Below are 24,010 nucleotides of genomic sequence, written 5' to 3' on the forward strand. Positions count from 1 at the left end.
CATCAGGTGATCACGGTCTCCTGGCTCACAATTACGTAGGTTAAATGTCCATTATAGTGCATGAAGAAAGCAGCATGACTTTTCGTTTGTGCACCATTTGTCCCCCGTACTGACCGTTCACAGCCGTCCTCTTAACCCTTAGGGCCCGCCTCATAATCAAGCTTTAAAAATATTAAACATTGATGTTATTTTTTACTTTCATTGAGTTATTTTTTAAACTAACAGCAGTCGTTATTTTATTTTTTGGTTATCACAGCCTGGGATATTTCGGTGATTTGCAGCAACATTGATTTTTATACATTATCATGCGCTCAAAATGTGCTTGTCAAAATATTACACATTAATAATTTCTGATGTCAGTGAGTTTATTTTTTGAACCATCTGTTCTTACCATAAATATCAAATATCCATTAATTTTAAGAATTTTAACCCTTTTAATGCCAGGTTTTTGTCATGATGCCATATGTTTTAAGATGAGAAAAAATATATGAAAACTATTTTACTTGTGTTATTTATTTATTATTTTTTATATCACAGCCTGGAATATGTCAGAGACACTGATTGTGATGGAGCATCTCATCTTTGAACTCATCAGGTAGAAAATAGTAAAAATTACAAATTCCAAGGCAAAGGCCCAGAATGACACCCAGAAATAATAAAATGCGTGTTTTTATGCTTTGATGGCTGTGGGATCAAACTGCAGTTTGAATGGGCTTCAATGGAGCATTGTTTTTGCATTTAACAGTATAATTGTAACAACAAAGAGTATTTTAGACTTATGTCGGAGCTGAGCTGGAAATTCCAAGATCAAATAAAAATACTTTACGCCATATGCGTGAACACAGCCAAAATTACCAAAAAACGAAGAATGAATAGCGCGTGAAATGTCCTTTTCCGAGACCTGAAGTAATGACAAGCGAAACCTTTTAAGCATTATTCCACGTTCTAAAAGCCAGCATGGACATGGCAAACAGGGGTTTTACAAGCAAGCAGCTGTCCAAATTGCAACTTGCTCTCTAATCCAGAGAGAATTAGGGCCCTTCCTGTGTACAAGGCCCTCTCCCGGTCAGGGCCCCTGTCCTGTTTAGATTTGTGAGCTTGATAAACCTCGACGGCCAACAGGTCTGTTATGAGTGGGAAACGGCAAAGCAAGGGAGGGGGGGGCCACATTTTCTCATAGCCAAAGTCAACCAGGGGATAATACCTCAATCCTAATGGGGCTCAGCGCGGGCATTATCTGGCCTCAAATGTTTTTTTCCCCCACTTCCTCTTTGTCCGTGCGGAGTTTATCCAGACCGCCCCCCCTCCCCCCTCCTCGCCCCAGACCCAACCTGTTTGGTTTGTTCCAGGTAGATGTTCACCCCGGCGACTGAGAGAGCGTGAACACAATCAGGATATGAGACAAAGCTCTCGGTAAAGTCCCCCTCTTCCTCTCCTGTCATATCCGCGCGCTGAGAGATAAGCCCTGGTTTTGCCTTTTCCCATGATAGCACCGCGGGGACGAGGCGGCAGCAGCGGCGGCGGCCTTGGTCTAGTGATTACAGCCTCAATGTGAGCTGACATTGTCGGGAGAGAGCTGTTTGGCGGCTGAGATTAAGTAATGATTCTTGTTGAGAAGAATTAAGGGCGGGGAGCCGCGTGGACGGTGGCACACACACCTCAAGAGCCAGACTGCCATTTGAAGTGATTACAAGGTCATTATACAGCGGCGGAAGCTAATGATGCACATTTCAACCTGTCGATCACCAAAAAGAGAAATCACACTTGTGGTTTTCCCGTTCGCTCTTTTTGCTTATGCCGCCACCCGTTAAAAAAAAAAAAAAAATCGTCTCTTTTTAATGCAATCATTTTCACATCAAGAAAAACGTGCCAAAATATTTTCCCGCGAAAGCCGCTCTTATTTGTCAAATTCTCCGCAGACTAATCGCGCAATATTGCGAGATGAATATAAAAAATGGGGGTGATGAGAGGGCGGGCGGGCACGTCGGCGTTTTTTTTTTTTTTTAATAAGGACAGTTTATCTTGTGTCGACAAAAAATAAAATTAAGACAGTTGTTAGGCGCTCTCTGTCTCGCCCTTCTCCTCGCAGGTGATGGAGGACGCACGGAGACGGCGGTTTGTGGCGGCGCGGCTGGTTTAGGTGAACAGATGGTGATGAGGCCTGTTGCTGGGCCTGAAGAATCTACTTTCTAATTCCAGATTATTTGCCTCTCTGCTATTCTCTCACTCTCCGAGGGCAAAGAAACACAAAAGGATGAGTGACGGTGGAGGAGGGGGAGGAGGGGGAGGAGGGGGGACCTGCGCTGGGTCAACAGTGAGGGATTGTGGGAGAAAGATACTCAGCTGGAGGAGATCACCTGGGTTTGAAAAGAAGTTCAGGATTGCTAAAAAGATACTACTTATGTAGCAGTAGAACAGGGAAACTAAACTTGATTTACCTGGGGGCCACTTCTGCAAAGTGACAGGGGGCCAGGGGCCAGTCGCAGCATTCCCATACATGTATCCAGGATTTAAGGACGTTTCAAGGATTTTAAGATTCTCTGATTATAGGACATTTCTATGATTTTTGGACATTTCTATGATTTTAGGAAATTTCTCGCATTTTAGGATGTTTCTCTGATTATAGGACATTTCTTGGATTTTCGGAGGCCTCTTGTATTTTACGGCATTTGTGGTACTTTAGGACATTTGTAGGATTTTAGGACATTTCTAGGCTTACAGGACATACTTAAGATTTTCGGACATTGCTATGGGGATCCTCCACTTTTTGATAAACAAGTTCTTTTTTTAATGCTGTTTTTTGCACTCTGGTACCTTATGTAAACTAAAAGTACAGAAATAATCCCCAGTGGGAATCACTTTATTTGTAATGTGAATTAGAAAATGGTTGGGGGACCACCCGGCACCCTATTGGGGCCAGATTTGGCCCTTGGCTGTAAACTGAGTTCACTATAAACGATACTCAAAGGGCAGAGCCTTTGCTAAGTGCATCTTTACAAAGAATATATGTAAAAGTCATTAAATAAATGTGCAAATTTGTTAATCTCTGGCGATGTTTGGCAACATGAGCGATTGTGTGTTTTAAAAATGTTGTTTGTGGCCAAGGAGTAACGAAGCAAAGTTTAGCAAAATTACAGAAATATTGTATGTAGTAGTACAATGTGAAACATGTATTTTGGGATAGTACTGATCAGTTATGCAATAAACTTGGAATGCATTCAGCTGCAGCATGTTAAAGGACGCTGGAGAGCTGTTTGCACAGTCAAGCAACTTATAAATGCATATGATATCATAACTGCATACAAACATACTATGTGTGAAGGGCCTGGAGTTTAGTGCGAGGTTGCACATCATTTCAGTGACTCACAGAGTCAAGCACTTAAAACACGGGGAATTCCTGCACACATTTATAGCAAAGTCTAACTCAGCTTTGATGTTGTAGCCATATCATTTCAGGCACCGTTTAGGACCATTTTAAAAGTATTGTTTTGGCACTTGTGTGAGAAAACAACCCAAACAACATCAAACCCAAATGCATGAGGACTCACCCGGACGTTGCATCAGACAGACCGATTTCCACCCTGGACAACACACACATGAAGGCGTGCGAACATGAAGGACCGCTGGCAGAACCTGTCAGAACAACAGCAATGTCAGTGATGTCAGCGTCAACGGTGTTAATCCTCAAACACATAACTTTAACGTTACTGATGTGGGGCAGCAGTGCCCCACACCAGTAACGGCAGTTACGGCACAAACTTTAACAACACTGAAACAAGCTGCTTCATTTATAAAATATACAGTGCTGCGACTTTTACATGCTGATGACCTCTCAGAGATACCAATATTTTTCTTAGCCAGCGTTCTTCCCACACGATGTGCTCATGGGCCAGTGGAAACTTGAAAATACAACGATAATTTCTGTTTTTGCAGTTTCTGGCTGTGATACATGGTGTGGTTTTGGCTCTTGTTATTTTAGTGGGTCTCCGGGTTTGAAGGGCATGTTTTTTTTAAAAACTGCCCAAAAGTTTTTAGAGAAAAAAGAAATCTGCAAAAAACAATTTTTAAAAATCACCCGATTTTTTAAAAGAAAAAACAGCATTGTCAAAAACAAAAAAAAAAACATAAAAATAACCAAAACTTTTATAGGAAGAATAAAAATAAAAATAAGAAGAATAAAAATTTGGAGAAAAAATGTGTGCAAAAAAACATTCTGTAAAAATGCAAAAAAATCGCAAAAATTATCACATTTTTTAAAAAGAAAATATATCATTGTCAAAAATGGAAAAAAAAAAAAAAAATCAACAAAACTTTTTTTTTAGGAAAAAACATCTCCAAAAAGTTTTAAAACATTCTGGGAAAAAAAAATAGCCAAAAGCAAAAAAACATAAACAAAAGACCAAAAAAATCCCAGTAATTAATAAAATAATTAATTTTATTCTATTGAAATTTTTTTGCTACAGAGGTCGAGGCGACCCAATGTTCTCAAATCCCAGAGACGCCCCTGGTTTAATTAATTCCACTTTATTCTCATAACATGCTTTTTTTAATTGTTTTTTAAGTCCACTCATTTAAATTTTGTCAAATAAAACAGAATATGAGGTCATTTCTCTTATAAATGGACCTTGAACTGGTGACTAAGGAGAAATCTGGACCCAGTGGCAGGACCAGTTGGGAACCACAGCTCTACAGTAGGCTGTAAGGGCACAGAGATCTATTGTCAGCTTTCTCGTGGTTTTGCCAAAGTAGGTACAGGCACTTCTGAGCTCAAAATAAGTCAAGAGTTTTCTTAATGCCTTTTATATTACAAGTTGTAAAAATAAGAAGTGACTTTTTATTTCTCCTAAAGCGTTCACATATGTTTCTGCAGCCTTTCTCAGAGCCATCTTGGCTCTTCGGGAGCTGCTCTCGTACTTGCGAGCCACTCTGAGCGCCGTCTGAATGCCTAAAATACAACCCCAAAAATCAAACGTGACAGTGACGCAGGAGTTCGCCCATTTTTATCACCGCCAAGGAATTCATGCTCGCTCTTATCGTACGACGCGGCGCAAGATTTTCTCCAAAGCAGGCCACTTCAGAGGATGTTGGAAAAGCTTCTCCCCACTGGGTAAACAATCAGGCCTGAGAACAGACCCTTTCTCTGCTCCGTCTCCAACAATCACACCAACTCCAACCACAGAGGACTTTTCCCCCTCTTCGCCTCTTCTCCCACCTTCTTTCTCTCCCTCCTCTACATTGACCCCCACCCAAAAGAGAAAAAATCGCCAGCTTTCAGCACACACTACCACCCTATCTCTCTGTATACAGGACCCTGTCGGCCCGTTTCCTCTGTCAAACACCCCCAGCCTCCCCTCCTTTTTTTCTTTTTGTTTGCTTTACTGTAATCATTTCGCTGGCCCAGAAACGTGTGGGTGTGCTGGCAGCCGTACAAAAACGAGAGGCAGAGAGAAAGAGAAGTTACATGGGAACTGAGTTAAGGTTGAATATTTATTAGAAGAAGCCATCTGGCGTCGCAATGTCTGTACAAAGAGGGCTTGCTCTCTTCTTGTAATAGTCCTCCTCCTTCTCCTCGCCTGACTTTATCTCTCTCATTCTCTCTCCCATTTTCTTCATTTCCCCCTGTGTCCCAGAGAAAATATTCAGCTCCAACCACATGCTCGCCGAGCCTTTCACATAATCACAGCATTATACCATTTCAAAGAGTCGCTAATCAAAGGAAAGAGCACACAGATATTTTACCCTAAATGGTTTACTTTGCTGCTCAGGAGGGGGAGACGGCGATTTTGTGACACGCAGGCGTCACACACCTCATGTTTGTTGGGGCCACTTTGCAGAAAAAGCTGCAAGTTAAAAGGTTTTGTTAAAAACACAAATACAGAGCGGATTTAATGTTTTATAATCAGTGCCAACAGCGGACCACACAGATATGTGAGAGTAAAGGAACTCTGAAAGGTAAAGCTTCACCTGAGACACAAATGACAGCTGACGCGTGAAAGTCGAAAAACGGTCTTTTAGAGACTTAACCCTTTGAAATCTGGAGCAACATCACTTTTCTTGTGCTGCCTTCGAGTGTTTCACCCTTTAAAAATTGAGCAAATTGACTTTTAAAAACAAAGGGAAAACACAATGAGCAACTTAAGAAAAAAATCACCAAAAAAATGAGTAAAAAAACTGTAAAAATGTACAAAATTTAATACAAATTATAGTAATTTCATAAAAATTTCATAACATAATTTTAAATACGTAATTATTTCTTTCCAAGTTGCACATTTCTTTTTACAGCTTTGTGTTCAAGAAGAAAGCAAACCAATTGCTCCAGGTTTAAAGGCTTTAAATACCTGTGAAAGAAGTCTGAACACAGGACAAGAAAAGTGATGTCAGTCAAGGTTTCAAAGGGTTAAATCATACCAAAGTGGTATGATTTCTTTCAAAAACATGGAAAAAAGTCAATTAGAAAAAAGTTTCACAAATTGCAAGACATGCAAGTAGATTTGGAAAATGTATTTAAAAAAAGCTAGAGAAAAATGTCTCGGGAAGGATAATCGTCATTATCTTGACAACCTATTTAAAATGATATTTCAAAACTATTATATTTTTAAGCACTTTTCCCAGTTCATTTCCTATTTCGTTTTTAACCTTCTTTTTCCTTTTCTCCTTTGCTTCACAAATTTTCAGGTTATTTTCATGTAATTTTTGCCAACTTCTTCCTGTTTCTGACAGAATTCTTGCAAATTTTAAAGGGTTAATAACAGAAGTTAATGAATATAACAGAAATCTGTTGCATTCTCTTTTAAAACATCTGCATTTCCTCACATCCATGTTGGAGAGCATGTGACATGCATGCACTCCTCGTCGCATGTGCGTGATTGATTGCACATGTGTGTGTTTGCATGCCTAAACACACGCAAACAAGCAGTATCTCTCTGTGTACAAACTGACTTCCTGGTTGGAGTCCGGGGGGAACATCAGGACGAAGCGGACGCGTTTCACACAATAAATCCCTCGGGAATGCTGCAGAGTTTCCCGCAGGAATGAAACCTCTTCTCAGGGAATTCTCAGTGGAAATACATCAGCATGCACCGATACTCGTTTCTCGAACAGCATATCAGCGCTGCTCTCTGTGTTGCTCAGCATTTATCTGCTTTAAGAAGGTTTTGACTCAGAATAGCAGTATTTCAAAATCTAAACCAAACATGTGTGAAGCAGATTCTCAGGAAGGCTACTTTAAAACTTCTTACAACCTTCAGCTTGTACTGAAACTGAATTTAAAGCTGATGCCAGCAGATTCTAAAATAGGATGATTTTGGTAAACTCGACAAGCCACTAAATAGTAGATCTCCTCGGCTGTCATAAAGATATGTTGAGCTATTTTGGGCTTAAAATGTTCTCTAAAAAAGAAACAAACTGCATCTAAATAAAATAGAAATCGTCTGTAAGGGCACTCAGAATAAAAAAAAAAAAACAAACTTGTGATGATGGCGACCAAATTGTGCTCTCCCATAACTAAATTCTTCATGTTTGTGAAACAAATATAGTCAAATATAGAATTAGCACCTCACGGTTGTATGCCTCCGCAAACCAGTCAATATGCACAATATGTGAAAACATGGACCCACACACATCTTTCCCCGGCAGCACAGACTATCTATACAATCAGCACAGTTTCAAGATGAGTGTCAGCAATTCAGCATCTGACCAAATGTCTCCCCTTCTGTTCCTGAGATATGACACTGAATAATGGACAGAAAAGTGTTTTTATGTAATATTATGATGTCACGGTGAAGTTAAACTTTGACCTTTTTGGAAATAAAATGCCATTACTCCATCAATATTTTCAATTAGACATTTGTGTGAAATTTTGTCGTAATTAGTGTATGAATTCTTGAGTTATGGACAAAAACATACTCTGTGAGGTCAAAGTAACTTTTAACCTTCAACCAACACATTCTGATCAGTTCATTGCTGAGTCCAAATGAACGTTTGTGCCAAAGTTGAAGACATTTCATCAAGTTGCTCTTGAGATATCACTTTCACAAGAACAAGATGAATGCAAGGCAACAGTGACCTTTGACCACCAAAACCTAATCAGTTCATCGATGAGTCCAAGGGGATGTTTGTGCCAAATATGAAAAAAAGAAAGCAAAACAAAATTCCCTCAAGGCATTCTTGAGATATTGTGCTCACGAGAATGAAACATATACGGTCATAGTGACTTCAGCCTTTGACCACCAAAAACTACTCTGTTCATCACTGAGTCCAAGAGGGCGTTTGTGCCAAAGTTGAAGAAATTCCATCAAACTGCTCTTGAGATATTACTTTTACAATAAGGAGATGACATGCTCAGTGTGACCTTGACCTTTGAAGACCAAAATCTAAGCAGTTCAAAGTTGAGTACGAGTGGACGTTTGTGCCAAATATAAAGAAATTCCCAAAAAGCGTTCTTGGGATTTCACATTAAAAAGAATAAGACAGATCCAAAGTCAAAGTAACTGACCTTTACCACCAAACTGTAACCACTTCGTTCCTGCCCTCAAGTGGACATTTGTACAAATGTGAGAAAAATCTATCAACCCTTTCTTGAGATAACAAATTCACAAGAATGAGGTGGATGCAAGGCCACAGTGACCTTGACCTTCGACCATCAAAAAATCTAATTAGTTCATTGTTGAGTCCAAGAGGATTTTGGTGACAAATATGAATAAAAAAAAATCCCTCAAAGTGTCCTTGAGATCTCTTGCTCTCAAGAACGAGACAGACAAATAAGGTCACAGTGACCTTGACCTTTGATCATCAAAATGTAATTCCTCAGTTCAAGTGGACGTTTGTGCCAAATATGAAAAACGTCCCTCAATGTGTTGTTGAAATATTGTGTTCACGAGAATGGGATGGAAAGACAACCGAAAAATCACATCCCTCCGGCCACAGCTATCACCAAACCAGAGTAATCATAAAAACTAGTTATTTTCAGATTACTTTGAGATCCATATATTGAAAAAGATGAATTTGATATACAAAATGTTTTCTATTAGTGTCACCACACTTCAGAGTAAATTGTGATTGAATCTTAATTCACTGTCTGTACTGTCTTGTCTTGGGTAAATATTTAGGGCTGTTGTGACAACATCTATTACAAATGCGATGCAATGATTCATTTGATGCTGAATTAATTATCGTCGAGGCTGAAGGGGCTCTATACAAATGATTGTCTTCCAAACTGCGTCATCCATTGTGGTACTTGAAGAATGTATTTATCTGAATTCCGAGGTCAATAAATTGGACATCTAATCAACTCTAGTGTGTTATTAGCGCCTTCAAAGCATCAATAAAGTTTGATTCATGGATCCCGCAGCAGTTTCTCCCAAATTATTGCCATGACAGTTCAATACAGTGTTGAGAAAGAGTTTGTTGCGACAACACAGACAAATGAGCTTTATCCCTAATTTAACTCAAGCATTAATTCTCCAGTGGGAAACATGTATTGCCAAATTTGGTCTTGAGTGCGGGTTGATTTGCTCTGGTTTCTATCTCGATTTCTCGCTTTCGATGTGACTGGATTTGGTCTTACAGTTGACTCGTTTTGGGAGGAAGACAAAACCTCTGCAAACTGCCTCCCACTGTAATGATACAGGCATGACGATGAGCCAAAGATTGTCTTTCACCAAAAACCAAACAGACATCTGAAATATGATAGCTACCAGACGAACCGTGTGTTTATATTCTGTTTATGTCTTCTTATTGGCAGCACATGAACAGGACAGGGACACTCTTTGCTTGGGGGACACTTTTGTAAAATGTAAGGAGGCTAGAGACCGATTCAGCAGCCCTTTACATGTTTCAAGGATTTCAAGACATTTCTAGGATGTTAGGATGTTTCAGGGATTTAAGGAAATTTTTTAAGAATTTATTACATTTCTAGGATTTGAGAATGTTTCAAGGATTTTAGGACAAATTTAGGATTTTAAGACATTTCTATGACTTCAGGACATTTCTAGACCTTGAGGATGTTTCTAGGATTTTGCCAAAATTTCTAGGATTATAGGAAATTTTTAGGATCTTAGTTTGTTTCTTGAATTTCAGGACATTTCTAGGATTTTAAGACATTTCTAAGATGTCAGGACACTTCTAGGATTTTAGGATGTTTCTATGATTTAAAGACGTTTCTGAGACTTTGGGACATTTCGAGGACTCTGGGATGTTTCTAGGAGTAAAAGATATTTCTAGGATTTTAGGACATTAGGGTTTTAGGTCTTTTCTTAAATAAATAAGCTCTATTTTAATGCTGTTTTATGCAATCTGGCAGTTTAAAAGTGCAAAACCGTTCCTGGTGTGAATCACTCTACTTTTATTGTGAATCAGAAATTGTTGGAGGGCTGGGGTACAGATTTGGCCCACGGGCTATAAGTTGAGTATCACTGCCACAGCGCATTCTGCCTGCATTATATCTTCTTACGTTTGTTTTAGCTCCAGAATTTACTGTATTAATTAAAAGGATTTTTCTGCATTATGAGCGCTGTTTCTGAAAGCAATAAAGTTGCATTCGAATCAAATAAACGAGTTGGGGATGTTTATGGAACGTCTTCCAGTTTGCAGGTACACACCATGCATCCCAATTATGGCAGAATAAAGCAAAATGAAATTTCCATCTCCATTCAGGAATATGAATGTGTAATTTTATGAGGGGAAAAAAGGTGCCAAAGAGGTAAGTACCTTGCCAGCATCATGAAAAATGGCACCAATTAAAGTTTAACTTGCTTGTTTTCTCATAACATACATGTTTTCATAACTCTGAAATCAAATAATTGCTCCTCTTTATATCATGCACAATAAAAGTGAAAATATGGCGACTGGAGATGCTCCTGAATATTTTAGTGGAATTTCTGAGGTAAAAAAAGGGAGGGGGGGCAGCAGAAAATGTGGCAAAGTGAGATGCATACGCGAGGTTTCTTCAAGGAATCCGAGAGGAAAACTGCCTCGTTTATCTTCGCAGGCTTGGAAAGTGCACATGATTTCATTTTTGTGATTATATGCCAAAAGCAGCACACTGGTCTCTCACAGATTATATGAAAACAGTGTGTTTATTCCTGAAAAAAAAAAGTGTTTGTTTTGCCTGAAGCTGTGTAACTTCTTACCGCCATCTCTCCGTCCAGCACATTTCCACGAGGCTGCAGACTGTGTCCAATCAGCCGCATTTTTTTAAGCAAGTCAATTAAATTCAATTTATAGGTTATTGTAATTATCGCCGCACTGAAGTACAATTGGTGGTTTATTACTTCAGTAGCTGTTTATATTACTCCACCCCCCAACACCAACACACACACACACACACACACACACACACACACACACGAGACTGATGTTAATCAATTTGGAGAACAGCCCGGATTGTTTAAACTGTCATCACCACCCATCAGTCTACTGCACTCTCACAGGAATTTGAATATCTCCAGGGGAAGGCGTTCTTCCAATACACTAACACACACAAACACATACACACACACTCACTGCCGCACACACATGCACATAAACACTCTGGGATGATCGCATCACACAGGACTGACAGGAACGCCCTCCACTTAAAGCTACTTTTCCTAATTTATTATTATTATTATAGGATGTGAGATCAGTAATACATACAGAACACATAATCACTGTTCTATAATGTTTAAATGTTCTCGCAGCGGGTCCAAAAACACTTGGCCTGATTTGGGATTAAACTGCCAAAAACGTTAATAAAATCATACCACCTTCGTTCTTTATCTAGATCTCTTTAAACTGAAGTCAGAGACGGTGCAGGATTGTTATATGGATTGGCTTTTGTATGCATAATGACAAAAAAAAAACAAACCTTTGTCCACCAAACCAAGCATGAGTATGCAGTTTTTTTTTAAAAAGTGGGAAAACTTGCATGATGTGATTGATAGACTCCTTTTCTATTGGCAATAGACCAGAGCTGTGTACACGTCTCTGCAGCAGACGGGCATGCCTTTCTATATATATAGATTTATTTTGGCAAATGGTAGAAAACAGCATGGAGGCCAATGAAAATGTTATGGTAGTTACTTTGATTTATTTTTCTATTACATATTCAGTCTCTCTTTCAGACTTTGTGCCGATTAAATTTGGAACGATGTTTGAGCCACAGAACTCCTTGTTTTGTTTTTGTGTGTTAAAATGTTTGCAGGTTAGAGCAGCCACAGAGCCCACGTGAGCAGCGCCTCTCAGCTGCTGCTCAGCTGCAGAACATCACTACAACCTTAACCTGTCACAGACATGAAAAACACAAACATTTCTTTCTACCTCAGCTCTTCCTGTTTGAAAATAAAAGCTACTCATGTTTCTGTTATTTAACTTTACTTTATTTGACATAACAGCATTATTTTATTAAATGTTATTATAACAGTAGTTTATTAAACTTTTTTTTTATAGAAGTAGCTACTTTATTTGTTATTGCAGCTCATTTTTATAGTTAAGTTCATGAGACATGAATTGTATATTGCAATATAGCCTAAAATTATTGTGATATTATTTGTCTTGCAGCAAGTAGCTCTGCAGCAGTCTGTTAGAAAACAGCACACGCCGCAGCAGTTCAGTGACATAGCTGTCACGCTTTGTGGGTATTGGGGCCGGGGCGTTAGCATGTCCACCCGGGTGTCATATTTCCATTACTGTCGATCAAAGCCAATCAGAGTTGGAGCTGATAAATACCTGTGACCAATGCGGAGTCGTTTGTCCCGGGAGAAAATGATGATTGTAACTTTTCTCATTAAATACAAAGCCAGATGTTTTTTTTGTGGGCTTTTTTTGTCCAGGGGGAAAAAAGCTGTATAATGCATGCTAGAGTTTATGCCTTGTTTTTGTAAGAAGGATGTTTAGACACAAAGTGTAAGAAAAATGAAGTAAACCAGCAGCAAAAAAGAGGAGATTTTCACTTTTATGCAAGAACTACAACTAATAATTCATTGTGCAGAGAGAAAATGATTTGTCTCATGGTCTGGAGGCGCTGACCACATTTATATGCATGCAAAAGCTGTAATGCGATCCAGCCAGTAATGCAACCCGGGCTCTCGTAAACCCTGTATCATGGGTGTGTTTTTTCATTTTATTTATTTATTTTTTCATCACTCTCTCATCTCAGCTGTTTACGTGCATTAGCCTCCCATTCTCAAAATGCTCTGTCATTAATCAATTTGCTTGTCAGTCACCTACACAGCACTTAAAAAGGCACTAACCTGTATAGAAGCGGTGATACAAATCAAGTTGATGGACTGACTGATTGCTGCTGCTGTCATTTCAAGATTAATTGCAGCAACTTATATGAAATTCTCACATTTTTTTGGCTTTAACAAGGTGCAGTCACACTCTGCACACACCTAAGCTGCACTGCTTTAAGTGTGATCAATCTGCACGATGTGGAATTGTAAATATAACTTGTGCAGTTTCCCAGTTTCTGTTTTAAATATCCGCACGTCAACAGATTCATTAGGGAAGACGTCACTTTATGGAATCACATAAATGGCTTAATTGTGCCATTTTATTACCTCGAACTTGGAAAATTGCTCTCCTCTGCAACACGGCGATGTCAAAAAAAAAAAATCTAGGTTGAGTTCATGTGTCTGTGACTTTTTTTTCAAAGGCCCGGAGGTTAAGTAACTATAGCCTTCTATGTCTTCTTCGACTAAATTGAAGGCAGAGCTCAGAGGAGTGTGGATTAATTGCAAATAAAGAGGTTATTCTCCAAAGAAATAGGCCACAATTCCCTCTTCATCTGCTCAAAGAGGAAAAATAAAAAGACGTCTGCCAAGGGTGACACACTGCAGGTCACAGGTGCCACACTGCAGGTGTTTAAAGAGATCTTTTTTAGGTCAGCGATGCTTCAAATGTCAAAAATAATCATGAAGTGAAACCTCAGTGAGCTCAGGGTTACAAGAGAACGCCGTGTTATCAGAGAAATCACCTCTTATTCTGTCAACCAAAGCACATAAATTTGAGGTTTGACAAAGGAGGCATTAGAGGAACATCGCTCTAATGCAGGACGGGCATCAGTGTCTTGTTTATTTGAGGTGAAACCGCGAGCGAGGGCCAAAATAATTGGGCACTTCGTGGCTTCCACGGTCACGCAACGCACATCGCATTGTCCAGTGAATTTCTGAAATGGCTGTAAATGTCTGCATGGTGACACGTCTTGGCCGCGGCAGCACGAACGCTCACAAAGAAGCTGTTAAGGAGGAAATGGGTCAAGATCAAAGTTGCACGTCTCCTAAGTTATGAAGGGGATCAAAGAGACGAGGGGTGAAAAGGGAGCAAAATTGTTTCATTTTGCATTTGCATTGCAGGCATTTAGCTGACACTCTCTGTCCGGGAAGCAACACGAGAATAAGCCTCGAGATCCATTACAAGTGAATGTTGCATTAAAAGTAAGTGGAAGTGGCAGGAGGAGAAATAAACAGAAAAGCTGCAGAGGGATTTTGTTTCGGTGCGTGAATTTGAGGCAGATTAGAAGCCAATTGGAACAAAGAAACTTCCTTAATCTGCAAGCAAACATCAGACAATTTCATTATATTTAACATCACATCACTCAGAGCGGTATAATGGGCCGATGATGCGTTAACTCTTTGAAACCTGAGCAAATTGGATTAATTTCTTTCAAAAAATCACGTGAAGAAAGATATGAGCAACTTAATGACCCACAAATGAGCAAAACAAATTGTAAAAATTAAAAGAAAAAAACAATGTAATGTAAAAGTAAAACAATTACACCAACAAAATAAGGAAATTACCTAAAAAATGTATTTTTTTTTAAAAAATAATAACAATAGATAACTAAATAAATAATAAATAATTTTGGGACATTTTTCTCTTGCTTTTAAAAAACTTATTTTCCAAATCGAGTTATTTAATAAATACATTAACCCTTTGAAACCCGAGCAAACTGGCTAGATTTATTTTAAAAATATGTGAAAAAAAACAATGCTTAACTTAGGAGGGAATGGCAAAATTCGGACAAAAAAAACCCTAAAAATGAGAAAAACAAAACAGAGAAAATAACAATAAAGAATAATCAAACTAACAAAAAACAAACTAAATAAAACATTAATAACACCAAGTGCTCAAAAATAATGATGATAAAAATTCTCTAAAATACTTTTTATAGAATTATTTAAAAAACAAAGTAAAAAAAAAAAAATCAAGGAAATGACCTGCAAAAAATGTTAAAACTGTAATAATTCTGTAACCAACTTTCAAATATGTAACTAAATTATATATATATATTCTCTTTACTCTATACATTTTTTAAATAATAATTAATAATAATTCATAATTCATAATTTTAAATAAATAATGTTTCAGCACGTGAATGCGTCTGAATGCAGCACAAGAAAAGTGATGCTGATCCAGGTTTCAAAGCGTTCAATAATCTGCACCTCGATGAAAACTTGACAGATATTTCATGTCCGTGAGAGAATAACAGCATGTACAGAGGCGAGATATGGGAAACAGGAAGTGTTTAAATCAAGAGATTGTCTCTGATTTTGTCTTTTTTGCAGTGGGGAGGTCAACAAAATCTCATTTCTGCAGCATGAAAGGCCTTCAGCCAGTCTGGTTCACGCTTTGCGACCTCCTCATGCAACTCGCAGGGGAAAATACGAGCTAATAATGAAACGTGCACAATAAAGACGCAATCTGTCATTTAAGCTAGCTTATCACCAAAGCTTTTTGTCTGCCCGACGCCGACGCTTCAGCCACAGAAAAAATTGCTTTAATGACAAGATATTGCCTCCCCAAATAAGAAACAAATAAAAGAAAAAAGAAAAAGAAAAAAAAAGAGCCGAGCAAAGACAAAAATCTTTTTGAACGCCACAATGGGAGTGGGTGTGAGTCGTGTCACTTCTATCTCGGCTTTTGATGATCTTTGGCGCCGCGCTATTCTTTTCTTCTGCCTCCTTTCAAGTTGTTTGGTCTGCTTTTCCCCAGCAATTCTACAGAAGTGTGCTGCAGTTAACACAAATTCTGCCCCAGCTGTAAATTATTCATTTCATCCCTGTCCTCGCAGCTCTGAAAATGTACGTCATTTGATCACTGGCGTGGGCCCTCGTTCAGTTCGGCCGTGCCAGAGCGGAGATCCACCCTCCCCTAATTACCAACGTAATTGTTCAGGCATCTCCTTACCGCTGGAAAGGAGGAAGGCTCTCACGCTGGAGCTCCGCGGCCAGAAATGAGTGCCATGTGGGGAGAGACTGCACCCGACCACAGCAGAGAATTTGAGGTGGCGCCTTGACGCCTGGAGCCCGCCGCTGTGCCCCCAGGCTGCCAAAACGACCACGATTCAAGTGTTAGATTTTGTTAGATTTAAGAGCGCTCTGCTTCTAAGCCTCTCCTCCTCCTCTCCTCTCTGATCCTGGCACAGATTTATATCGAGGAAACGCTGATGACAACTTTGTGATGTATAACAGGATGAATAAATGCTGTGGGAACCGAATATTGTTTTGGTCTTCTGCATATGTGAGGACTGTTTTTGAGTCTCAGCAGGGACATTTTCTCCTCTTTTCTAATCAGAATCAAATATTTGCCGTCGAGCGATGTTCGCCGCCGATGCCATGGAGGTGATTAAGTGAACGTCATCAGTGTCAGTGTGTAAAATGTGCAGTGAATCCCGCCTCACCCTGATTTAAAGAGTTCCTCACCATAAAAGAAGTTCATTAGCCTCATAATGGTCCTGATGCTGTTTTAGAGGAGTTTCCACCCTGGAAAGTGTTACATTTTCGGGGGATTTCTTTTTTCTTCTCTGAAAAACATAAATCCACAAACTGTCACTGGCAGTGAAACCGTAGATCTCTCACAGATTCAAATTAGGTTAAACAACCAATGTAACTGGTTTTAATTTACTTTATAGAGACATTTGTTTTCATTTAAAGGATAAGTCTGGTCGTTTTCTATATTCCTCTTGATCTGAACAAGCCCCATGAGAAAGCAGCAGTGGTGCTGTGTTTGTGTATCCGCAGCCTGATAAAGCCATAGAGCGCCGGCGTTGTCCAAAAACACATTAATGAGTCATACTGGTGGCACTGGGCGACATGCTCTGTCATTACTATGAACACACACTGTAGTTCATGTTGATTTAAACAAGCACACACACACACACACACACACACACACACACACACACTGTCCTGCTGCTGTAAAAACTCACAAAAGCTTCAAAGGTGCATCAGTCCCCAACAAACGCACTATTTTCATCTATGTTTCTGTCTTTTTACTTATGTTTTATTTATTTTATATCATCTTCATTTTATTTTGTCATTTTGTTTTTTGGTCTTATTTACACATGTTTACATTGACATTTTGGGTTTTGTATCTTGCTCTTTTTATCCTCTTTAATCTTATTTTAATCTACCCTAGTTTGGTTTCGCTTATGTTTGGTTCAACTGCTTGGCCTCCTGTTGTTATATTGCCTTTTCATTATTATTGTTGTTTTTATTATTATCTAAAAAACAGGAATAATCAGCTGTTTTAGGAAGTTACTTAGTCTAAAATAAGAAAAAAACTACATTTGGGAGGTGATTTAAGTCTTGAGTCGAACAGAATCACTTTATGTCAAACAGATGTTACATTTTGGGTGGAATGAAAATTGAATTGATAATATTTTAAATGTCTAACATTAAAAAATATTACAATTTCATGTTGCATGAAAATTAAAGTGATGACTCTTTGCAGACGTTGGGTTTTGTTCTCCATATGTTATGGCTCAGTTATTTAAGAGCAACAAAGTATCTACAAATGACAAAAAAACAGCAAAATATAAACAACATATCAGCATCATCTGTCATTCATGATAAGTTGTTGTTTGTTGTCAAGACATTAAAATTTGATTCTCTGAAGTCAAAACTAAATTCAACAAAATACATCTAACAACACTGGTGGAAAGCTGGGAGGCTAAAGGCCAGAAAACTTTTCACTTTAGTTTTTAGGCATATACTGTAAAAAAAAAAAAATCAACATCAGTTTACATGTACGCTATATTTAGAATAATTTCACAGCTTTATCTCCAGGCAGCCTTTTCTGATAAGACCTGAACCATAATATCTAAACCACCAGACTATGAAAAAAAAGTAATTTTACTTTTCAAAACACTGAAGTTTCTGGTCTACCTCTGCAGACACTGGTTAGTGTGTGAGGTAAAGCAGAGCAAGAATTCAAATATAGCATAAAAATATATAAAATAAGCAGAGCAGCGGATAGCTCGGACCACTATATTTAACTAAATTTGTTGAAACGTTACAGTAGCTGCTGAAAATGACAGAAATCTGTAATTGTAATAGATAACTGTAAGAGACTGCCAGTTGTCTACCCAGAGATGATTGTTGTTAGTTGATGTCTATGCTGAATTAAAGCCAGCATTATCCTGAAAGAATTCAAACACAATGTAAACACTTCAAAAAGTGCTGAGCACATAAATTCCATTTTATTTAATGGAACTATGGTCCAAAATTCAGATTTTACAAAAAAAGTGCTTACTAGAAACTCAAATGTGGAAATAAATAAGCAAAAACATTGTCTGGATTTTATTAAAAAAAAAAAAAAAAGGTACGTTGGGCCTCCAAAGAGAAAACCAAGCACCTGAAGGACTCTGTGCATACTGACAGCCCAGCCGGACGTAACAAGCAAAACGATGGCATGGGATCAAATGAGGTCGCGGTAACCTCGCGTGGAGGAGGACGTGGATGTCACCGGTTTCCTGAGAAGACCGAGGGAGGCTGAGCTAATTCAGCTGTGCTGTAATGTTTGAGGAACATCCCATCTGATCTGGAACAGGAAGGTAAACTTGAAAACTCATAGGTGTGCACAAGATGTTGCAAAACAGGTTTTATCATCTAGAGTTTGTTTGTCTGCGTCTCGTTCTCAGGATTGCTGTCATTTTGACTTTCAGCACCCTTTCCTCGCCAGTCACATCTTAGCTGCTGCGCTCACGCAGAAATCATCTCAAAACGCTGCTTTGTATCCAATCCAACCCTCCCCAAAAAACTGTGAGTCAAACTGTCCATTCTTTCACCTAAGCTTATCTGCAGCATAAGCCAACATCCCCCGCCGTCTGATGCCATGATTTGGAGACGAAGAATTCTCATTTTCGCTCAGGGAAAAGATTTGTCTTAGGGCAAATGTAATGCGGTGCCAAAACGAAGACGAGGGAGGAATCATGAGTTAGGAGGCGCATATCTCTGGGCCGAGATCAGGAGCGCACTAAATATAGGCCACATCCAGTTGAATTTATTGCGATATAATGAGAAAAGGATGTTCCTCTAAAGTGGATGTGCAGCGTTCATTCATTATGAGGAAGTTAAGTGTCCTCTCACTTTTCGCATGTGAAAGTTGGAGAAACTGCCCGAACAGAAGCCCCTTCTCTGGTCTTGAAAGCACCTTTATGTATCTCAAATTTCACCTCCGCAAAGAAAAGGAGGTATTTTTTGATGTGGATTTGCACCTTTTCTCCTTTTTTTACCCTTGTATGTCCTGTGCATGTGCTGGTTAAAAGGAAAATCCAATCGTAGGACACATAAAGGCGTGAGTGACACATCTGACAGGAGGCATCCGATGCTATCTATCCACTCCCGTCCCCTCCTCTCCTGCTGGTGTCATTAGGCAACAAGATTTCCCAAACATGTCCGGAATTATTTCACACCGCATCTTTTGCAAGCGCGCTCCCTCCCCGTCCCCCTCTAAAACTCCCCTCTTCTCCACGGTATGGCGTGCAACATTAACCATTAACGTGTCAGTCTGAGGACAGGGCTCTGTCTCAGAGAAGGGGAGTGAATAACCTTTAAGGACCAGGCGATGACTTCGATAATGAACTCCGCTTTCTTAGCGCGCCTGTCATGGCTGTCAACAGATTTTACAATCTGTTGCTGAGAGGAGGAAGGCGATAAAGGAAGGAGGGGGGAGAGGAAGTGAGGTGTAAGGTGGATACTGCACCTCGACACTGGATTAATTCAATTTGGACATATCCGAGCAGAAAATGAAATTATTAGCAGGTTGGTACATTGATGGAGAAGGCAGTGTTGCAGCGTTTTGTCGCAAATTGGGAACGAGAAGTGTCACAACAGACTCAGCTGATGGAAATGATGTGACACTTGGGTTTGCTGTTGACGCAGGAGTGGGTTGAACCTCAAGAATCCACAGAAATGAAAAAAAACGGGGCGAGCATGATGGTGGCTTTTATTGCTGGTGTTGCTGTTCAGCAAAAATGTTCAAGTTTTCAGTGAAAAACGAAGCGCTGACGTGGTGATCTGCAGGTCAAAAGACTTCTGGATGTTTAAGTTAAAAGATATTAAACTTACATAAAACTGACCTGTTTTAACTGTTATATAAGGTGCAAGGTAGATTTATTAGTCATTTTAGACCTAGTGTAACAGTGAAAAAAAAACATATCTGCACACTCAACTGTGCAAAAATCAAGTTCACTATGTAAGCTGCTCAGTTCCAACACCTCAGTCCAAGTCAGAATACCAGGTGAGTGTTGTTTTTTCAAGATTTACACATAGTTTAAAAATCAAATTAAAATGTGTCCTTTATCCTGCTGCATCCTGCTAAATGACCAAAATATCTCAAAAAGACAAACCAACATTTAGCTCTGTTTTAATCTAGATGTCGACTGTAGATGAACATAATCAAAACAATCCTCGTAGCTCCTTTAAAATCTGACACATACTGTGAAATATTAAAAATATGGATGGGTTTCCCACAAACTAAAGCACATCCATCAGTTGTCACAACAACACTGCTAGATATGTACACATTATGTCTCAAAAATATGCAGTTGTGCTACAAATACCACTAAAAAAGTACCGACATTGCCTTGAAAAATACACCGTTGTTGCTGCCACAAACAGCTCAAAAGGTGCCACAAAACCTTAAAAATACCAGTTTTTTGTTGTCACAAACACTGATTCTGCTTTAAAAAATACCTGGTTGTCATCACAAACAAGTGACAATGCCGCCTTAAAAATACCCGATTGTTGCCATGATAAATAATACGAGTAATGTGCTGACATTGCTCCAAAAATACCCAGCTGTCGACACAAACACAGCTGGAAATACATCAATGTCGCGTAAAAAAATACCATTTTTTTGTCGTCACAAACAGCTGAAAATGTGCCAATAAAGCTTTAAAAAATACATTTTTTGTCGTCACAAACACTTGAAATATGCCAATGTTGCTAAAAAAAGATAAGGTTGTCATCACAGTTAGAAAGTGACAATGTGTCCTTAAAAATACCTGGCTGTTGCCATGACAAATAACACTGGAAATGTGCTGACATCACCCCGAAAACACGCTGTTGCTGTCGACACAAACACACGTTGGAAATGTCACGATGTGTCATTAAACAGCGACAGTTTCTCCACAAAACAAGTACCTCAAATTTGAATTTTAAATGTTTTATGCTCCTAAACAGAGATTTAACTTAATTCATGCACACACTGCACTTTAAACCTTTTCATTTATGTAAGCCTTTAAATTAAATCATAACCATTTTTCTCCTTTTCCTCCCTTCCTTGAATTGAGTGTATTTTGTGGCTGTTTTCTCTCTTAATGTCAATGTGCCAGATTATCCCTCTCATCTTGTGACACCTGCGAAGAAAACAAAACTTGACCTGATTTTTACACACTCAAAACATCTCAGCTCGGACTCAGGTAATCTACCGTCATCCCCCTCTTCCTCTGATGAGAAACTCAGCTCATACACATGTAATCTGAACTACGGCATTTTAAAATGAAACGGTTTGCAGGAAAGTATCATGTCAATGTCTTTCAGCAAACAGTAAATGAATGTTAGAAAGACACTAAATCTGCTTTTTCTAATCTAATTTTCTTCCTTGTGTCACTTTACATGACAAAGCATTATTTTTTCAGTCGGGATCTTTTCGTGAATCTATCAAACTGCGAGGAAACTTCTGTGTGGTCCACATTCAGACTCAGCTTCACTCCTGAAAAATTGGGTGCGAGCAGCCAAGATCCATTTTCATTTCCACACCGTTAACAACCCCCCCCAACGCCCCCTACACGTCGCCCCCACCGAGCGTCGCTCAAAGCGTAAAAGTAGCGCCCTCGCTCACTTGGAGGCCCTGCTCTTCAGAGGAGCACATTCAGTAGGAGTGTGCCAGGGAAATATTTGCTTTGAATCATCAGAGGACATGATTTCATTTAAAGAGCTCTTTGATGGAGGGGCACACTCCTTCCTCGCCTGTGATGTGGCTCAGCTGAGAGCGAAATCATTCAGAGCGCTGAAGGAGTGATACCGGTGTTTTGTGTGTGTGTGTGCGTGTGTGTGTGCAGGCACAGGCTGGTTCGTGTGTGTAAAATAAAGAGAGACGCAGAGACAGAGCGGGATGCTCACTCATGGAGATGTCTGTGTGCACGCTCTCACATTTGTACTCTCTGTTATTAGCATGTGTGCTTACAGTATGTGTGCATGTGCTATTTTTTGTGCACGTGAGCTGTTTTTGTGCATGCACTTGCTTGTGCATTCATTCTTGAAGTTGCATTTCATGTTGCAATGTATGTGAATTCAGGACTCTTTCTTTTACACCTAAAATTTCAACATAATTTATTTTTCTCAGTTTTAAACCTGCAAGTCTATGCAACTTAAGCCTGTTTAAGACCAAATATTGCTTGAGCTTTTTAAGAACATTAAATGGGAAAAGTTGCACGCTGCCAGTGGCTTGTCTTGAGACAAAAAGGCATGTTACCTGTTGCAACAGCCAGTCAGCTTGTAGCAAAGCTTCTTGGTTAAGTCAGTTTCAAAATGTCTGCGGTGAGTTCGCCAAGTGCAGCGTTCTCTGACAACATCCCTGTGTCTCCGTCCACCCGAGCCTGTATCATTTACGTCCTTGTAGTCATTGACATGTCTGTCTCTGTCCTCAAAGTGTCTCCGTGATGTGCACATGCCACACACATACTACATGAGAAGCCAGCCGCCGGCTACTGTATGCAGAAATCCCAAACTTTAATATCCTTCTCAATATAGGTTGATATGTTCGCCTGTATATTTGCAATCAAAACTCCAAATCAATCAAAACTCCAGAATCCAGATGGTAAATTATCAAAACTTATAATCAATCAAAACTTCAGTCCGTTGATTCAAATCCAAACTTGATGCCAAACAGCTTTCAACGACTGACACCAACCTTTGCAGATACATGACCGCCGATGTTTCTATAGCGTGCTTGTGTTCAACAAGTAAAAAGCAACATGACGAGAGCTTTGAAACTTAAAAGCTAAACCTTTTTCATAGAGGAATCAACAGGATTTGATCCCGTATTCAGATTCAGAAAATCTGATCAAACTGTGAGAACTAGAATTGCATTTGTGAGCTGATGTACCTGCATCAGCGCGTTTGATTTTTTGTGAACTAGACGTTGTGTTTCCATGATCTCCACACGCTTTCATGTGCCTGCGTGTGAGGTCTGTGTTTGTCTCTTGTGCCTTTCGATGGATTTGTTGCATACCCCGGCTGTTAGCAGAGTCGACAGCCCACTGATCTCCCATCAAACCGAGCAGCGCTGCAGGTACGGCGTGTGCAGGCTTTGCTTTGAGACTACCTGTCATCACACATCAGGAGATTATGGCGCTTTGCTCTCTCGCTCTCTCTCTTCCTCTCGCCGCAGCTACTACACCATCTGTAAAACGTTACATCAATGAGGTACATATCTCAACACGGAGCCAAAGATAATCTTTGGCATTTCAAACACAGAGGCACAATCGCGTCATCGTGCAGCAGGCCTCTCCGCTGAGTCGGCCGCCGTGTACTCGAACGCTCAGATAATGCCAGATGCCGGTGCCATATGGGAAGCTAAATTTATCATCTGTTTTTTAAGAGTAGCGGCATCTTCGTTTTCAATTTCAGATTGTACTGTCACACCATCAATTTAGGCCCCCTGACACACGAGAAGATAAAGGTGGTGATTATGTTTATCGGATCTCGAACGAAAGCGGGGAGAACATACTGTGATTATGAGT

The 24,010-nt window shown here is 39.5% G+C and overlaps 1 protein-coding gene across 2 annotated transcripts in view; it reads right to left on the minus strand.

Moving 5' to 3' along the window:
• Positions 1 to 24,010, minus strand: part of LOC148185460 (uncharacterized) — a 171,561-nt gene that overhangs the window by 79,611 nt on the left and 67,940 nt on the right. Inside the window, exon 3 of one of the 2 annotated variants that reach the window (XM_088074356.1) lies at positions 3,549 to 3,633. The gene's annotated coding sequence lies outside the window, so the exon portion shown is untranslated. Of the gene's footprint in view, positions 1 to 3,548; positions 3,964 to 24,010 lie in introns of those variants that run through there. The other variant, XM_088074357.1, reaches the window with a different exon arrangement.

The sequence above is a fragment of the Plectropomus leopardus genome, chromosome 24 (genome assembly GCF_026936395.1).
Source record: "Plectropomus leopardus strain MGB_pleo_1.0 chromosome 24, ASM2693639v1, whole genome shotgun sequence".
In the NCBI taxonomy this organism is placed as follows: Eukaryota; Metazoa; Chordata; class Actinopteri; order Perciformes; family Serranidae; genus Plectropomus; species Plectropomus leopardus.